Here is a 15,018-nt window from a genome sequence, read left to right on the forward strand (position 1 = left end):
ATACTTTAAGTAGTATTGCTGCAGGGTCCTTGCTGTACGCTATAGCTACAACTTGCTGAACAAATTTTTCACGTGGTGAGTCAGGCACTGCAACAGACCAATTTCTGAAAAGGGTCTTATAACCAGCGTGGGACCCTTATCTAAGTATTGGTCATGAATTTTCTGGGAAAATAACGGCGTGTGTGTGTGTGTGTGTGTAAATAACCCGGCGAGGAAGAGATATCCCATGAGTTGCGAATCACCACAAATTGCTGGCAGATTTGCGACGCTCCGCTGTTAGCCTCACTGAAACAGGAGCTCACCATCAACCTGCCCTTGAGTTTCAAAAATATTGCGGCATTTGCGCTGTTAAAACAAATTAAACTTGCTGTAGAAAGTAAGGGCTGCTACATAATGATGTAAGGGCCCTTTTAATTACCGAGACTTATGTTCCTGCAATGCCACACAGCCTCGGAGGGCCGGAAAGGGAACAATTTAAACTGTGTAGTCCCATTCCTGCAGGTAGTAAATTGTTCTTAAAGAATTAAAAAAAAAATTTCTTACGTTTCCTCTCTTTTTTTATTTCTCTTTCTGTATCTAATTTGACTCTAATTCACCCTTCTCCGTCATTCCTCTGTTTTTTTCTCTATCGTTAAATCTCATTGGTTAAGGAGATAGACTGTTGATCCCATCATTCACCAATATCCCAGATGTCCTGTTCCCCTCGCCACACCGTAATCGGCTCACACATCTAGTAACTTACAGCGCAAAAATATTTTAAGCTGAAGGGTGAGGGAAAAAGTCTAACTAATGGAGCATGTCGTGAGATGCTCCACTCCGGCAAATTCTGGACCTGTGATTATAAGCTTCCTGAATCATTCAGGACATCAATGGAGGAGCCTAATCCAATAAGATGGGTAGAGTCCTTCAGGACTGACAAGGGTGCACGAGCCGCCCATCATACTGCACACTTAATCATCCCTTTTATAATTGTAAAATGAGTGTGCCAACAAATTTCTACATCATGGTGTTTTTAATAAATATAAACTGCTTAAATAAACCAAAATAACCTCACAAATTGTAAAAAAAGTAAATGCTTTGCATTGTTTGTATATTTTCATATGTAATAAAATATTTTTGTCTTCAATCCCAAGAATGGTTTCTTACCTTAGTTTTGTCAGCAAATCTTAATGACTTGGAAAGAGGGGTGAGTTTGAAGGGCTTATAAAGAGCAAGTTCTGGAACACACTGAGTGGTCAGTCTCGTTACCAAGCATAATTTGAAGAATCTTTCTCAGATAAGCAGCATGGGCTTGAAAATTACCTGCCACTCAATCATTGCCACAAACATGGCTCCTGATGACAGAGAGGGCAGGGAATTCCTACAGTATCACCTTATCCGCTGCTAAGTGGCATGGACGCTTGGATAAACTTGACCTGGGCTGTATGCTGGATCAACCCCACCACCACCCCGTCATAATACCAGCAGCATAAGTAATATTGTCTCTCTTTTAAGGGAGCTGATTGATTACTTAATACTTAATAAAAATGTTGTGAGCTGGTGGCAGCACTAATTCCACCCCACTCCTTTAGTGGGCACACATGCCAAGAGCTTGCATATAAATTATGTGACACCATCATGACCCTGGATAACCCAAAAGGATCAGGAATGAAGAACACATTCTCGCCCTGTCACAGTTTTGCTGATGGAGTGGAGATGAGGATTTTCGGCTCCGTTGATCTCAGATAAAAGTCCCAAGGTTCATGGTTTAAGTAGTTATCACATTTCTGAGGTGTCCATTATACAGTTAGACAGGAAGGACTTACAAATACCAAATTCTTGCATTCAGACTGTCTGTCTGAAGTTAAAAATTAAACACTTATTAGTTTAAATGTGAAACCTGAGCATCAAAATAAAACTTTGAAAATCAATTTTGTGGCTTGTTTTCGAATCATTTAAAAAAAGCAAGGACAGAAAAGTTTCACATTCACTGACATGATGATACTGATGTATCCTGGGAAATTCTCCACAATGCACATGTTCATTCTGCAGCATCGTAGGTGTTATATATGTGGACCTGTATTTACTCTGTACAGCCACTGGAGAGCTCATTTCCTGGAGTCCCAAAGGATCCCTTAATCCCTTGGGAGCACAGGTATTTAAGAAAGCTTCACAGGTTGGAGAGGCACTTTGGAGACCTGCAATAAAAGACTGAGGTCACACTTTACTTTGAGCTCAGTGTTCAGTCTGACTCTTCCTCCATACACTACAACTGGCAACGAGATACAGATAGCGAACCCAAACATGCAGAGAACAGTGGGCATCCCAGAGAAATTTTTGGAGATGATTGGGAAACTTTTGTGGAGTGACTCGACCAATAATTCGTGGCCAACGAGGTGGATGGGGAAGAGAGTGTTGCCAAACGTAGAGCAATCCTCCTCACCGTCTGTGGGGCACCAACGGATGGCCTCATGAAGAATCTGCTCACTCCAGTGAAACACACGGAGAATACGTACGACGATTTGTGCACACTGGTCCGAGAACATTTGATCCCGAAGGAAAGCGTTCTGATGGCGAGGTATCGGTTCTACACCTACAAAAGGTCTGAAGGCCAGGAAGTAGCGAGTTATTTCGCCGAGCTGAGACGCCTTGCGGGACATTGCGAATTTGAAGGACATTTGGAGCACATGCTCAGAGACTTTTTCATACTTGGCATTGGCCACGAAACTATACTTCACAAGCTTTTGACTGTAGAGATCCCAACCTTGAGTAAAGCCATAGCGATAGTCCAGGCGTTCATTGCTACCAGTGACAGTACTAAGCAAATCTCTCAGCATACAAGTGCTGCTACAAGTACTGTGAACAAAATTATGTTGTTTTCGAATCGTAACGTACAGGGCAGGTCACACATACCTGCAGCTACACGTCCGCAGATGTCTCAGAGTCCACCATCAAGGGCGATGACTGCAAGGCCATTAACACCTTGTTGGTGCTGCGGGGGTGATCAGCATTTCCATTCATGCCCATTCAAAGGATACATTTGCAAGGGCTGCGGAATAATGGGACACCTCCAACGAGTTTGCAGGCAAGCTGTTAAGCCTGTTAAACCTGCAAACCACCACGTTGCAGAGGAGGACAGATCCACAGAGGATCACTATGAACCAGAGCCTCGGATCGAGGAGGCAGAGGTACATGGGGTGCACACATTCACCACGAATTGTACCCCGATAATGCTGAATGTTGAACTCAATGGACTCCCAGTGTCAATGGAGCTGGACACGGGTGCGAGCCAGTCTATCATGGGCAAAAAGACTTTTGAAAGGTTGGTGGTGCAACAAGGGCCTCAAAGCCAGTCTTAACCCCAGTTCGCACGAGACTAAGAACTTACACTAAAGAACTGATTCCTGTAAATTGGCAGTGTGACCGTAAAGGTCTTCTACGATGGAGAAGTGCACAAACTAGCACTCTGGGTGGTACCGGGCGATGGTCCCACACTGCTTGGCAGGAGCTGGCTGGGAAAGAGACGCTGGAATGACGTCTGAGCGCTATCATCCGCTGACGACACTTCATGTGCCCAGGACTTAAACAAATTTCCTTCACTGTTAGAACCAGGCATTGGGAAATTCCAGGCAGCAAAAGTGCAGATCCACCTATTTCCAGGGGCGCGACCCATCCATCACAAGGCGAGAGCAGTACTGTACGTGATGAGAGAAAGGGTAGAGATCGAGCTAGACCGGCTGCAACGAGAGGGCATCATTTCACCGATCGAGTTCAGTAAATGGGCCAGTCCTATTGTCCCAGTCCTCAAGGGAGAGGGCACCGTCAGAATCTGTGGCGATTACAAAGTAAATATCAATCATTTCTCCCTGCAGGACCAATACCCACTACCAAAAGTCGACGACCTCTTTGCAACGCTGGTGGGAGGAAAGACGTTCACGAAGCTGGATCTGACTTCAGCCTATATGAAGCAGGACCTGGAGGAAGCATCAAAGGTTCTCACCTGCATCAACACGCACAAAGGTCTTTTTGTTTATAACAGATGCCCGTTTGGAAGCCGATCAGTGGTGGCGATATTCCAGAGAAACATGGAAAGTTTACTGAAGTCGGTCCCGCACACCGTGGTCTTCCAGGACACATCTTGGTCACAGGTTGGAACACAGTCGAGCACCTGCAGAACCTGGAGGAGGTTCTTAGTCGACTCAACTGCGTGGGGCTCAGGTTAAAATGCTCGAATGCATTTTCCTGGTGCCTGACGTGGAGTTCCTGGGAAGGAGGATTGCGGCGGACGGCATCAGGCCCACCAACGCAAAGATGGAGACAATCGAGAATGCACCGAGGCCACAGAACGTGAAAGAGCCGCGGTCGTTTCTGGTACTCTTGAACTACTTTGGTAACTTCTTACCGGGTCTCAGCACACTGCTAGAACCACTACATGTCTCACTACGAAAAGGGGACGAATGGGTTTGGGGCAAAAGCCAAGAAAATGCCTTTGTAAAAGCGAGAAAATTGTTATGCTCAAATTGTTTTTGTTGTATGATCCATGTAAGCGTTTGGTACTAGCATGTGATGCGTTGTCATATGGCGTCGGGTGTATATTGCAACAAGCTAATGATTTCGGGAAACTGCAACTGGTTGCTTATGCATCCAGCAATCTGTCTAAGGCCGAGAGGGCCTACAGCATGATTGAAAAAGAAGCATCAGCGTGTCTCTATGGGGTAAAGAAAATGCTTCAATACCTCTTTGGGCTAAAATTCAAAATGGAAACTGACCATAAGCCACTTATATCCTTGTTTTCCAAGAGTAAAGGGATAAATACCAACGCATCGGCCCGCATCCAGAGACGGGCACTCACGTTGTCCGCATATAACTATGCCATCTGCCACAGGCCAGGCACAGAAAAATGTGCCGATGCTCTCAGTAGGCTGCCATTGCCCAGCACGGGGTGGAAATGGAGCAGCCCGCAGATCTAGCCATGGTTATGGAAGCATTTGAGAGTGAGAAATCACCCGTCACTGCCCGGCATATCAAAACCTGGACAAGCCAGGATCCCTTATTATCTCTAGTCAAAAGCTGAGTGCTTCACAGGAGCTGGTCCAGTGTCCCAGTGGAAATGCAGGAAGAGATAAAGCCATTCCAGTGGAGCAAAGATGAAATGTCTATACAGGCAGACTGCCTTCTGTGGGGCAATCGAGTAGTGGTCCCCAAGAAGGGCAGAGACACCTTCATCAATGACGTCCACAGTACCCACCCAGGCATCGTAATGATGAAAGCGATAGCCAGATCCCACGTGTGGTGGCCCGGTATCGATGCGGACTTAGAGTCCTGCGTTCACAGATGTAATACATACTCGCAGTTAAGCAATGTTCCCTAGGAGGCACCGGTATGTTTATGGTCTTGGCCCTCCAAACCGTGGTCTAGGGTACACGTCGACTATGCAGGCCCGTTCTAGTGCAAAATGTTCCCTGTGGCTGTAGACACAAACTCCAAGTGGATTGACTGTGAGATAATGTCGGCTAGCACGTCTGCTAACACCACTGAAAGCCTGCGGGCCATGTTTGCCACACACGGCTTACCTGATGTCCTGGTGAGTTACAACGGGCCATGTTTTACCAGTGCTGAGTGCAAAGAATTCATGACCCATAACGGGATCAAACATGCCCTGTTTAAACCAGCATCCGATGGTGAGGCAGAGAGAGCAGTGCAAACCATCAAGCAAGTCTTGAAGAGGGTAACTGAAGGTTCACTGCTGACTCGCCAAACCCGAGTTCTGCTTGGGTACCACACAAGACCCCACTCACTCACTGGAATCCCACCTGCTGAACTGCTCATGAAAAGAGCACTTAAGACAAGACTCCCATTAGTTCACCCCGATCTACATATACAGGTAGAAAGCAGGCAGCTTCAACAAAGTGCATAGCAGGATAGCGCAAATGTGTCACGCGAGATTGAAGTTAATGATCCTGTATTTGTATTAAATTATGGACAAAGTCCCAAATGGCTTCCCGGCACTGTCGTGGCCAAAGAGGGGAGCAGGGTGTTTTGGGTCAAACTTTCAAATGGACTCATTCACCGGAAATACTTGGACCAAATCAAACTAAGATTCACGGACTACCCTGAGCATCCCACCTTGGACCCTACCTTTTTAGATCCCCCAACATACACACCAGTGGCAACCGACACCACGTTTGACCACGAAGCAGAACCCAGCAGCCCAGCAGGGCCCAACACACCAGGCAGCCCAGCAAGGTCAGCTGCACAGCAGCCCAGCGAGGGCCCAACAAATGATTCAATAACACCAGCTTTCACACCGAGATGATCAACCAGGGCAAGAAGAGCCCCAGATCGACTCACATTGTAAATAATTACATTATTGACTTTGGGGGGGATGCTGTTATATATGTGGACTTGTATTTACTCTGTACAGCCACCAGAAGGCTCATTCCCCTGAGTCCCAAGGGATCACTTAATCCCTTGGGAGCACAGGTATTTAAGAAGGCTTCACAGTTTGGAGAGGCACTCTGGAGACCTGCAATAAAAGACTGAGGTCACACTTTACTTTAAGCTCACAGTGTTCAGTCTAACTCTACACTAGGAATTGCGGAGATAGACACTGTTGGTAACTCCCTTCAAATGACAAAACTATGGGAAACAAATATTAACCCAGCAAAGCCTATGGGGCCAAAATTCAGGTGCACCAGAAAGCTGGCACACCTATGAGTTTTTATCTGGTACTTACCACTGGAACTCTTGGTGTGGTGAGTAGATCAATTTTCAGGACTTTGAATTTTTTTCAAAGTCCTACAGGAAATGGATCATAATGGGACGTGCGTTAGACTCAAAGCCAGGCTGACGAGCTGAAAGTGGGTCGCTTGGGCCGTCCACCGCTGTCGATCAACGTGGTGATGTCACCACGCTCTCTTCCCTCTGTTAAAGGGGAGAGATTCGAGCATTTTTTTAAACTTTAGCCACTGGGCCACCAGGGAGGGTTTCAGCTGGGCCAGCGGCCTGGCACCCAAGAGGGGGCGGCAGGCTGCCAGTTAGCGGCCCACTGCCTGTTGGCGGCCCGACCAAACCCAGGGGCAAAAATGTTTGCATTGCGGCCGCGGCAGTGGGCCCTCCCCTTTAAGGGTGGCCGCGCTGCTGACCACACTCAGTCTTCAGAGGGTGCACAGGCAGAAAAACCTTCGAGGGGCACTGTGCGGCAGGGGATTGCTGGATGGAGCTGAAAATGGATAGGTAAGTATTTTTTTATTCCTGTAATTCGGCGGTGCATCTACTTCGGCGGGATAGGGTCCAGGCCGAAAAATCCCTGACCTGAATTTTGATCGGGTCGGCCTGTTGGCCCCAAAGTGGCGGCCATTCAATTTTTAAGAATGGCCGTGGCAAACGGGCATCAACAGGACTCTGAGATCCTGAATTTAGGCCCCTATGTTTTTGAGAGACAGGCCCTGATGTAAAAATGTTAATCAAGACATTCACAACACAACAGGTAATTTCATAGGTAAGTTTAATCATCGTATTTTCTATTTTTTCTATGTATTGTGATACATATTATTTTAAAATGTTGTTAAAATGTTAGAAACTTTGGGGATGAAATTCCTAGGCCCTACTCATTTGATGACATTCAGTAAGGACCTTGCCAGAATATCTGGGGTCAGGACTGGGTCACTTGATTTTCGACCAAGTTGTGGTGCCTGCACAGAAAGAAGAATGCTGTAATTTTTATGTCCGTCGCTGGTGGGCTGCATTTATGATGTTGAACAGACCTGTATGGTGTATTCATCCCAGAATTCAGCTTGCTCAATTTGGAAGGTCAGGATTGAGGAAATCCCCAGCGTGGGAACTCATTCCTTTTGGACCAACCTCCTCCATTATCAATGGCCATGTTTGGGGCAGGTTGCCCTGATGTGAACTTGCAGCTGGTGGCAATCTGACTGGTGACCTGATGCTTCTGGGTTCCACCAGATTTCTTAGCTCCATCAGACCTCTTGTAGCTGTCTTGTGCTTCATGAACAAAGTTGAGCTGAGGATTTTAGACCCCCTTATAGTGATTCCATAGTCACCAGACTGAGGGGAAAATGGAAAATTAAAAATCTTTCAAAAAGTAATTTGACTAATTTTATAGTAGTATTTCTTGAGTTATTGGATTGGTTCACACTGTTTTTCTCATTAGTAGATGTTTGTTACTTAGTTTTATTTGTCACTGAGTTACAAATATGAAAAATAACCAAATCAGGTGCAAGAAAATTGCATTTACATAGGATATACAGCACAGAAACAGTTCATTCAGCCCAACCAGTCCATGGCGGTGTTTATGCTCCACTCAAGCCTCCTCCCGTCATTCCTCATCTAACTCTATCAGCATAACCCTCTATTCCCTTCTACCTCATGTGCTTATCTATCCTCCCCTTAAATGCATCTATACTATTCGCTTCAACCACTTCCTGTGGTAGCGAGTTCCACATTCTCACCACTCCCTGGGTGAAGAAGTCTCTGCTGAATTTCCTATTGGATTTCTTGGTTACTATCTTATATTGATGGCCTCTAGTTTTGCGCTTCCCCAAAGTGGAAACACTCTCTCTGTATCTACTCTATTGAAATCTTCCATAATTTTAAAGACCGCAGCCTTCTCTTTTCAAGAGAAAAGAGACCCAGCCCGTTCATCCTTTCCTGATAGGTATAACCTCACATTTCTGAGGGGTATCATACTTGTAATGTTTTTTGCATCCTCTCCAGTGCCTCTATATCCTTTTTATAATATGGCAACTAAAATTGCACACAGTACTCCAAGTGTGGCCTAACCAAGGTTCGATACAAGTTTAGCATAACTTCCCTACTTTTCAACTCCATCCCTCTAGAAATAAACCCTAGTGCTTGGTTTGCATTTTTTATGGCCTTATTAACCTATGTCACTGCTTTTAGTGATTTCTGTACTTGTACTCCGAGATTCCTTTGCTCTTCGACCACATTTAGGTTCTTATTTTTCCAAGTAATATGTGACTTTTTTATTTTTCTTACCAAAATGTAATACCTCACATTTATCTGTGTTGAAATTCATTTGACAATTATATGCCCATTCTGCAAGCTTATTAATGTCTTCTTGCAGTTCTCCTCAGTATTGACTATCCCCACCCAATTTAGTGTCATCTGCTAATTTAGAAATTGTGTTTTTGATTCTAAAGTCTAAATCGTTAATATAAATTGTGAACAATATTGGTCCCAGCACTGATCCTTGTGGGACCCCACTTTCCACCTTCTGCCACTCTTTGCCACTACTCTCTGCTTTCTGTCTTGAAGCCAGCTAGATATCCATTCTGCTACTTGTCCCCCGTCTCCACATTCTCTGACCTTATTCATTAATTTATTATGGGGAGCCTTACCGAAGGCCTTTTGGAAATTTTGATAAATTACATCTGCTGCATTACTCTGGTCTACTCTCCCTGTTACCTCGTCAAATAATTCAATGAGGTTGGTCAAGCAAGACTTTCCCTTTTGAAGTCCATGTTGACTATTCATTATTAGATTTTTTCTAGATGCTCTTCTAATTTTTCCTTTACTAATTTAGTCTTTTAACCAATGATAAGCTGACTGGTCTATTGGTCTGACTGGCATAAAATTAGCCTGTAATAGGCCTGACATTTGGAGTGTGGCACAGCGTGATGCTTAAAGTATGATACACAGATATACTTTTGAAAAAAATCTATTTAACCAGATCTCCTAGGCCATTGCCTGTGGTATGTTCGATGTTACACTATTTTATTGGGACCATACTATATGATGTAATGCAAAATGCATTATTCTGCTGTTAAAATGGAGCTGTATTCCTTGAGAGACACAAAGTCTAATTGCTGTTAAATAAACAGAGTAAGGTCACAATTTAATTTTTGCCCACATTGCAAATCACAATGCTTTTTTAAAAGTATAATTGGTAAGACCACCCAGGGGTCACAGACAATGTTCCCCCTATGCCGTGTTGGAGCGCGGCCATGCACCTGGATCAGGAGGTCCTGTGCAAGTCACTCACCAGTTGTTGATGCTGGAGAAGATACCATGCATGCGAGTGGCCACGCAAAAAAAAATTAGAGCGAACATTGGTTACAGACATTCTTAATCCTGAGTCAATTGAAACATTTTTGTTTCTTTATATTTTTTTTTGAAAAGTGACACAGAAATTTGAGTGTGGGGCGTAGTGTGACAGAGAAGTATGACAACCAGGAAAATGACAGAGAAGAAGTGCAATCTAGATATACCATTTTATAATAGATAGATAGGGGGACTGTTTTATTTTCTTTTGGTTCCATTTATTTTTTCCGGCAGCAACCGTCAAGGTGGATATGTGATGACATCCAGACTCCGGGATTAAAAGTTGTGACATGATTAATAGAAATGTATTAAGTGTAAATTAAAAATTGATTCTGGGAAATATAATTGTGCAGTATCTACTTATCTATCAATAAAGAACAATTTGAGAGTTAGGTTGCAAAATAATTTCTGAATCTAAAGGAGTCATTTGGGCTTTGAAAAACATCACCGTCAATTTTACGTGAGTATAGTAAGTGGCAGGTACTTTGAAAAGCAGCTGGAGCTCCTTATAAAAAGGAGCAAAACTTTGGATTGGGACAACTGAAATATAGCATTCCAAATGCATATCAACAATTCTGATTTGGATTTTCCCCAGAGTGGTTAAGCTTAGTGAGTCTTTTACCACCATGCTAAAGATTAGCATTATAATTGTGCATCAGTTTCTAAAGAGATGCTTAAAGTAATAATAGGTTGTGGGTGTTTGGTAAAAGAAATATAAAACTGACTTAATTTTCAAATTAGATTGATGACCTAATGCAAACTGATCTTACATATGGAGATGAGCCCTTTTATTTTCTTCATTGAAGCTTATAATACCTACCAGCTGTGACTATGATGTGATTGGTACGGTTAATTGCTCCCAGTCACAAAGGGAATAACATATTCAGTATGCGTTTAGAATTGTTTGCCAGCCAAATATATTAATGAATTTTTCAACAGCCAGGTTTTGTTGAAAACATTAGAGTCTAAGCCAATTGAAGGACAAATGCCCTGAAGATGTTAATAATAAAAATGTCATAGCTGCAATGATTTTTTTTTACATCTGTCCCTGACAAAGTAATTGCAAAAATAATGGAACAGAGGCTTCCGAAGTATATGATTCATAGTCACGGTTACATTGAGATAGTGCCATCAAGTGCAGATGTGTAGTTCTCCCACTGTCAATAGCTCTCTAACATTTGGAAACCCAACGGTATCGGAGGCCAACATTTCAGTCAGTCCTACAAGCTGCTGTCAGTCTACATTTACCTTTTCATTTTGACAATTAATGGGGAACACCAATGACATTAAACATGAATGGGACAGAGCTGTGCGTAGATATCTATTTCAGTGCTGGGATACTATCAGTGTAAAAGGTACATAGGGCACAAAATTCCTAAATTGCATTCTGGAGAACTTTTTTTAGCCAATACGTAGCAGCCCCACCAAAATGGGGGGGCGGGGCAAATGAAGCTGGGCAGGTGGAAGGAGCATCAGTGGTACTTATCATTATTCAGTTATTTTTTAGCATAATTAGAGATAAGGACAACGATAAAATTGGAATAAGGGTTCTAAATTGGCAGAAGGCCAATTTTACTAGGCTGAGAAGTGATTTAGTTACTTGAAGTTAAATTAGTGTCAGAGTAATCGGAGGCATTCAAGAGGGAGGTACATGGAGTGCAGGGTAAACATGTTGCCACAAAGAAAAAGTGTAGAACTGCCAAATGTAGAGCCTCCTGGATGACAAGGTGCATACAAGGTAAAATAAGGCAAAAAAGGGAAGCTTATATCGGATATCATGAGCTCAATACTAGCAGAAAGCCTAGAAGAATATAGAAAGTCCAGTCATGAAATTAAGAAGGAAATTAGGAAAGCAAGAAGCGGGCATGAAAAAACATTGGCAAGTAGAATCAAAGAAAATGTAAAGATGTTTTACAATTACATAAAGAGCAAGAGGATAACTAAGAAAAGAGTAGGGCCTATTAGGGACCAAAATGGTGATCAATGTGTGGAGGCGGAGGTTGTGGGTAAGGTACTAAATGAATACTTTGCAGCTGTCTTCACAAAAGAGGAGGATGATGAAGACATTGAAGTTCAGGAGACAGATAGTGAAATATTGGATGGGACAGTACGAGAGGAAGTATTAAGGGGTTTAGCATCCTTGAAAGTAGATAAGTCACCAGGACCGGATTAAATATATCCGAGTCTGTTAAAAGAAGCAAGGGAAGAAATTGCAGAGGCTCTGACCATCATTTTTCAATCCACCCTGGCTACAGGAGAAATGTCGAAGGATTGCTAACATTGTACCATTGTTCAAAAAGGGAGGAAGGGATAAACCGAGCAATTACAGGCTAGTTAGTTTACCCTCTGTGGTATTAATCAAGGACAGTCAGCATGGATTTGTTAAGGGAAGGTCGTGTTTGACTAACTTGATTGAGTTCTTTGAGGAGGTAACAAGGAGGGTCAATGAGGGCAGTGCATTTCATGTAATTTACATGAATTTTAGCAAGGCTTTTGATGGAGTCCCACATGGTAGGCTGATCGAAAAAGGCATACAAAATGCTTTCCTTTATTAACCAAGGCATATAATACAAGAGCAGGGAAGTTATGCTAGAACTGTATACAACACTAGTTAGGCCACAACTTGACTACTGCATGCAGTTCTGGTCACCACATTACAGGAAGGATGTGATTGCACTAGAAAGGGTGCAGAGAAGATTTACGAGAATGTTGCCAGGACTGGAAAATTTTAGCTATGAGGAAAAATTGGATAGACTGAAGTTGTTTTCCTTAGAACAGAGGAGGCTGAGGGGATATTTAACTGAGGTGTATAAAATTATGAGGGGCCGAGATAGAGTGGATAGGAAACATAGAAAATAGGTACAGGAGTAGGCCATTCGGCCCTTCGAGCCTGCACCACCATTCAATATAATCATGGCTGATCATTCACCTCAGTACCCCTTTCCTGCTTTCTCTCCATACCCCTTGATTCCTTTAGCCATAAGGACCTATTTCCCTTATCAGAGGGGTCAATAACCAGGGGGGCATAGATTTAAAGTAGTTGGTAGAAGGATTAGAGGGGAGATGAGGAAACATTTCTTCACCCAGAGGGTGGGGGGGGAGTCTGGAACTCACTGCCTGAAAGGGTGGTAGAAGCAGAAACCCTCATCACATTTAAAAAGTAGTTGGATGTGCACTTAAAGAGCCGTAATCTATAGGGCTACGTACCAAGTGCTGGAAGGTGGGATTAGGCTGGGTAGCTCTTTTTCGACCAGCATGGACATGATGGGCCAAATGGCCTCCTTCTGTGTTGTAATTTTTCTATGATTCTATGAATTCTGTAGCTCCTTTCGTGTAACATACCAACAAAGTTCTTATAAGAAAGCTACTTCTTTAAGAAACCAATCACCTGATAAAATAATTTTTAGAACAATAACCCATTGTAAGTGTTTTGATTAACTGTTATTTGATTTTTGATTAACTGCTATTTGATTTGTGTTGTATGTAGCTGGCTATTTTGTAGCCATTCCTGAGCAAGTATAGTCTGGATTATCATTATTTCATTTATCTGTGAATCCAGTTTAAAAGATTATATTTTATATCACACATTTGTTGTCATATTCAAGATGATGTCTAATTATTACTGGAACGTGAACTTCCAATGACTACCAGCCTGGAGCTCAATGCTAGAAGTCATGGGAAAGGTGTTGACCTCATCTTCCACCCTCTCACAAGTGGGATGTTACCAAGAATGTTTATGAAGCAACTGAGCGCAGAATAAAACAATCTGGTCCTTTCATGTTTTCATTCTCTTGCCTCAGTACTGACTTACAATATGTGTAAGCTGCCATTTGCGGACTCTGTTATCCACTCATTGTTATCCACCAAAGAGGCTCCTCTATAGAGATAGCCAATGCAGGTTCAATTGGAGCAGCTTGTCCTCAATGATGATATGCTTCACAATGGTACGCTACTTGACATTCCCTTGAATATATGGGAATATATAATTACTGTGTTCAATTATTTTCCCCTCTTATTCCAAGTAGAGAATACCCAATAACACCGTGAACACTACTCACTATTTAATCAGTGGCAAAGATCAGTTTCTTCTGTTTAAAATGTTCCACCTATGTTGACATTTCTATTTTGTCAATTTTTTTTAGCCAGCAGTAACAAGCTGCACATCATTTGGGGAGAAAAGGCAGTTATTGATATCCCTATAGCCATTAATCGATGTTATGCGAGTCAGAAATCATTTACTCAAATGTGCTTTAACTGTGTGAATGCAGTGAAAAAATTGAATTAGTGCAAGAGCAAGATATTGAAGGAGACTCTGCACATTCAATTTAAGTTTATAAAGCAGAGTTTTCCTTTAAGAGATATCTCATCCACATTTGTTGGCATGCCAGTATGATTTTGAGAATCTTTTTTGCCAGCGCTTACTAGGGTCATCATGGAACACAGGATGACCCACTGTTTCAACAGACGAAGTATAATCTACACTATCATGAATTGTACGCAGTTTACTTAATCTTAAGAAATACATTTCTGAAAAATTCTTGACCCCCCCAAAGATTATTGAACAATCCCCCAGAATATTGTATGTATTTATTGTAACAGTTTCATAATTTATCAGAACTCCATTTTGTTACCAAGTTCAAATGATGTGCTGGATGCAGTTGGATGAGACAAAGGGAGCTTACTGAAAGATGTGAAAGCATGCTATCAGCTAGTGCAGCCGTAGCACAAACTGTAATCAAGTGTAAGAGTACACATCTTCAGAGTTGTTTCAGAAAGGCTACCTGAATCAAATAAATTATTTGGTTTACAACACTGAAACATCTGTTTTATTGATAGTAGTACAGTCATTTCTCCTTCAAACCCGCCCCTCGTTTATCCCACCTTCAATCCTCAGTGTGTTGAAATCAAGACTCAATACTCTCCTGCTCTAACTCATTCTTTCCTAGGGCTTCAAAG

Source organism: Pristiophorus japonicus, chromosome 1 (assembly GCF_044704955.1).
Source record: "Pristiophorus japonicus isolate sPriJap1 chromosome 1, sPriJap1.hap1, whole genome shotgun sequence".
Taxonomy (NCBI): domain Eukaryota; kingdom Metazoa; phylum Chordata; class Chondrichthyes; family Pristiophoridae; genus Pristiophorus; species Pristiophorus japonicus.